The following is a 5,472-nucleotide window of genomic DNA, read 5'->3' on the forward strand; positions in this document are numbered from 1 at the left end:
TCACCATGCCTTATTGGAACTGTTACTGTCACAATGATGCAATAACGATACATTGTGTACACACACACACACACACAGATAGATGACAAGAGTGTGTAGGAGATTACTAAGTTGAGTTTTGACGTCAAATATAAATAAAAAAAAAAAACCCACTAATCCTCTGAAAGGTTGGATAAGACGGTCGCGGATGACAGATGTGCTTCAGTCGTTTGTGTGTGTGTGTGTGTGTGCGCGTGTGTGTGTGTGTGTGTGAAAGAGAGAGCATTGTGTATGGCTGTATCCTTCCTATAATAAGTGTGTCAGTGTGAGGCTGAACATGTGTGTGTCGCAAATGTCGCTAAAGCTGCTGTTTGCTGATTGGCTGCTGCCCACACACACTCAATATGCACCCCGCTGGCACTGAGATGTGTGCATGAGAGAGAGAGAGAGAGAGAGAGGGAGAGAGACAGAGAGAGAGAGAGAGAGAAAGAGAGAGAGAGAGAGAGAGAGAGAGAGAGAGAGGGGGATATAAAGAGGAAAGAGATCAATAGGGAGAAGAGAAAGACACACAGAAACATAGAATTTCTTTCTTTCATAGCAGTGTAACCAGCTGACATTTCACCACTTCAACAGCTGGAACAGCAGGTAAGACACAACTCTCCTTGTGTTCTCTATGCTTCTGTTTGCCTTGAAGTGTTCCTGAGGCCTATGAAACACACTGACTATGACTATGAAGCAGCTAACTAAACTAGTCACTAAAAATAGAGCACATAATAGGAAGTTGTCAGATTCTTGTGATTGTCTGTGTGATTTAAGAGGTAAAATGTAAAGGTCTTAGCTCAGTGTTGATATCTGTATGGATGAAAACATGTAGGGAAAAAATAACACAGCTGGGTGTGTATTTGATGTAAAATCTGATAACATTATCATCCAGGTATGTGATGTATTCACTGTGTGAAGTCTGACAGCTGGAATTTTGTAAAATATGTCCTGTACCTATAAGCCCAGGTCACATTAAGGATAAAACTGTGGAAAGTATTCATACAAAGTTTCCGTAGAATGTTGATATGCAGCTCAAGTTTGTCTTTAGCCAGTGAAAACTCATATTCAACATATACAGGTTTGTTTTGTCTTTGCATTTTAAATCCAACAAATTGATTTTGATTCTAGAAAAAGAGGAGATCCATTTCTCAGACTTCTGACTCATGAAATATATTATGACGCTTTCCTACTTTTTTCAACATCGATAGTCAAAGTCAGGTTTTGTTTTCAGCCCCTCTGGAGACACTAATGTTCTAATGTTCAGCAACCATCTTTAAAGGTGCAGATACAGCAATGTCTGTACTAACAGTAGTGTCAATAAACCTGATAAGTGTGTTTTTTGAGTGAGTTTGTGCAAAGTCTCTTTGGAGCATCTCTGACAACATTCTCTGACGTTATCACTCAGAAAAATAAGCCAAATTTGATGGAAAGTAACACTTTCTTTAGTGTTTGCCAAAAGTTATTTTGTGCCTCTTCATAGGAGAAAAATTGAAACTGATCATAAAGTACAGAATGCACTGACAGACTGAAGGTCAGTGGGAGAGGGATGGTGTTTTTACTTAAATGGTTTAGCAAGTCTTAGTCAAGATTGAATCTTGCCCATGATGGTAAAATCTTTCTCATGAAATCCCATTTAGTCTTTACAGTTTTCATAAGAAATAATACAAAGCTCCATAAGCCTTGAAGACAAAAAATTGAATTGAATGAAGATCTGTCACAGTTGTTTTCTCAGTGCAATATTTGTATCTGTGTACCATACTTCATCATTATAACACCTAAAACATGTAAAAAAAAAAAAAAAAAAAAAGCCTATTTAACTGATTAACTTCTTTCATGACCCATGGGGTGAGTTCATGCATTATTCTGTCCCATGGCTTGATTGATCTGCGAGTGTGGAATACAGGAAACACTGCTGATGTTCACACAGAGTGAGAGGAAGAGAAAGCAAGCATATGTGAGCGTGTGTGTGTGTGTGTGTGTGTGTGATAGAGCTGGCGGCACAGTGTTATCTAGTGACCTTGTCTATGTAGCATCTATTAGTCAAAAGAGAAAAGCATGTAATGATTTATGCTGTTGGAAAAATCCACTGCACGCAATACAATCACAATATGTCCATTTCAACATATCACATGGAACTAGGATTAGACCCATATACGACTGCATGATTAAAAATGGGATCTGATCCAGTCAGTATGGTCCACACCTGATATGACAAACGGATCAGTGGCAAATGCAATTAAAAAACATGAATTCTCCATGTGTGTGGAAGTTTTCTGGAGGGATGAACACCATTCTTCAAAAGGATATTCCCTCATTTGGTGTTTTGATGATGGTGGATAGAGAGCTGTCCAACGCATCACTCCAAAATCTTCCACAGGTGTGTACTGTGTTGAGGTCTAGTGACTGTGAAGGCCATAGCATATGATTCATCATTCACATCACATCATTATGTTTCTCCACTTATTTATTCAGGCATTTATCTCAGACTTGCAGAATATAACTGAAAGACACTCAATGTCATTTTGAGACCCTTGAGTGAAATACTTCCCTAACCTTTGCTGCACAGTGACACTGTCTTCCAGTTGATGTGTAAATGGCTGGTGAGCATAGTTTTAGAAGTTTTTCCCCCACTGAATTCAAATTACTGTAGTAGTACAAGCGAAGGTGGTGCACCCTCTTCTCAGTCAAGAAAGAAGGAGTTAACCTGATTACTCTATACAGTTTTTGTCAAAGTAGCTATTTTGCAAGTAGATATTTTGACATGTCAGAGCAGGAAAAGCACATTTTTAATTATAACATTAATAATGGCTGCATTTCATTTAGATGTGAAATTTTAGGGGCCATGGTAGTGTGACTGCAAGCTAATGGGACACTTCAAAGGAAATATGCCATCATAGATGTTACTAGTTACAGCTGTGCCTTTTTCTGAATAAAAGACCTATTGGCTTCCTTTGTATTGCATTATTTTTCTCCATCTTTGACATACTGTAGTTCTTCTGAGATAAAACACAAACAAGTCATGCATTATTAGAATATGCATGCATTATTGAAATCAAAATCAAATGGCTGCATTTATATAGCACTTTTATCCAAAGTACTTTACAATGTTTCAAGCTACTATGCAAGGTGTTGGCACAACCATCAGGAGCAATATGGGATTCAGTATCTTGTCCCAGCCTGGTCGCCAGAATAAAACATTATCATTGTATGTTTCTGCAAACCACAGATATGTTGAATATCTATGTTTCAACACATGTAATATTTAGCATATTAACATTTCAACAATATGTATTATATCAACATTTCTAAAGTGACATAGTTCACATGAGATCTATATGAGCTGGCTTTCTTATTAGGAGGAGGAGGGATTGGTGGATGGTTAGGAAGTTTGTTGGAAGAAAGTTGGAAATCATCAGAGAGCACGGTTTGAAACCACCTCGAAACCAATGCCCGCTTCCCATTTCAACCAATGAAATGGGTGTTTTTAGGGAGATGTCGGGACATTTGCAGCCATTTTTATTTTATTTTTTTATTCTAACCCAAACCATGATCACTCCCTAACCCTAACCAAGTGGTTTTGTGCCTAAACCTAACCAGACCTTAACCACATCGTTGTCACATCATAAAACATCATTATTCAACTGATAATGGCCAACATTGAAACGTAGACATTTAACGTATCCATCGTGCCAATGTTTTGTTCTGGTGATTGGGTTGCTTGTCCAAGAACACTTCCACATGTGGACAGGAGGAGTCGGGGATTGAACCACTGACCCATGCCTAAAACGACCCATGTTCACATATACCATGAAAAGGTACGTCCAGTGGCCGTGTGAATTATGACTCCTCTCTGTCAGGAACAAAGGCAGAAGTAGCATATCGCAAAACCTCAGACAGGCCAGAGTGGACAAAGCAAGCAACTTGGACATTGGAGACTGCTGCTTGCTTCTTGTTTCTATACTTTGTGCCAACTTTAGTTTCTTAACCAAGGTGACATTAATCAATTAGTTCTCAACCAGTCAATATTTCTTTTAACTATAACTAACCTTCGCCAAGTAGTTTTTGAGCCTAAACCTAAACTGTTACCACTGCAGGAGAAAACAGTCATATGATTCATTTTTCTGATAGAAATTTGTCAGGGTTTTATAGAACACATTCTGTTGATAAATCAGAAAATGGTCATATCTGTCATTTTTGAAGATGGTGACAAATGATTTGTTATTTAGTAGCTTTGAGGAGTTGTTGATTTCATACATGAGCTGTATGGATTTGAATCGTGAAGCATGTTGCATTTCTGCCCACCTTCTAATCAGAAACCTTCTAAACAAAAGTCAACAGGTGTTTTGCCTTTTGACAGCTTTTGACAGCACACCTGCTGTGACAACACTGATTGAGGTGACACGTGGCTTACTTGAATGTTTGAATGTTTTAACCCATGAAGAGCAGTGCAACAGCAGATTGATTTTAATTAAAGAGATATAAAAGTTCAGTCCCCTATGGGAATTTCTGGTCTCCAGTAGTGCTGTGGAGCAGCTGTTTTATGAATGGGTTCTTGTTTTGCCAATGGTTTCATACTGGAAGAGGACTGCAAGCTAGTAAACATGCATGTAAACACTGCATGATTTAAAATACTTTTAAAAACAGCTTTGCAAATGTTTTATGGGGAGGGAAATGCATCTTACACATTTGTATTTATTATTTAATATAAAGTAAAACACTGAGACAGACATGAAGGATAAACTTGATCTTGACTCAGCCTTGCCTTGTAGAGGATTTAGACTTTAGACTTTGCCCACATAATTACACCATGTACTGTAATCTATAGCAGTACTTTCATATAGAAAACTAAATCTGTTTCAATATATTTAATAATTGTCCCAGAACTGCCCAGTAGATTACACCATGTTTTTTATTTACTATAAAGAGTTAAGAGCAGATTGTCGCCAGATTAAACCCCAAGTCATTACATCAACAGTCTAGTTCGGTGGCAGTTCAATAATGATTTTGTATCTGAAGGTCAGATCTGGGTTTTGCTCCCCATAGTGACGACAAAGCTACCACTCATCTCTCTCTTTCTCTGTCTGCCTCTCTTCCTGTTCATCTGTCTGTCTGCATCACTCTCTCTAAGCTGCAGTCCTTATCCAGGGTGGCTGGTACCCAAGCAGAGTCCTTTGTCATGTGTGTGTGTTTGGTCTGTTCAGCCAGATGTGATGTGGTGCGCAGCCGCTGGGACCTTACCTCAGCCCACCTCCATCACTTCCTCTGTCTCTCTGTCCTTCTCACACACACACACACAGACACACACACAGATGACATAACAGTCTGTCAGTCAGTCTATATACATATATATGGATCAGAGACGTGGACATTGATGGAGGAAGTAAAAAGAAGGATAAATGCATTTGAGATATGGTGCTACAGTAGAATGCTCAAAATCAGCTGGAGAAGATT

The 5,472-nt window shown here is 38.7% G+C and overlaps 1 protein-coding gene across 1 annotated transcript in view; it reads left to right on the plus strand.

Moving 5' to 3' along the window:
• The first annotated feature begins 452 nt into the window (after window positions 1-452).
• Window positions 453-5,472, plus strand: part of LOC137193609 (dentin matrix acidic phosphoprotein 1-like) — a 23,941-nt gene continuing 18,921 nt past the window's right edge. The window contains exon 1 of the mRNA XM_067604840.1: window positions 453-624. The gene's annotated coding sequence lies outside the window, so the exon portion shown is untranslated. The remainder of the gene's footprint in view (window positions 625-5,472) is intronic.

The sequence above is a fragment of the Thunnus thynnus genome, chromosome 12 (genome assembly GCF_963924715.1).
Source record: "Thunnus thynnus chromosome 12, fThuThy2.1, whole genome shotgun sequence".
NCBI classification, from domain to species: Eukaryota; Metazoa; Chordata; class Actinopteri; order Scombriformes; family Scombridae; genus Thunnus; species Thunnus thynnus.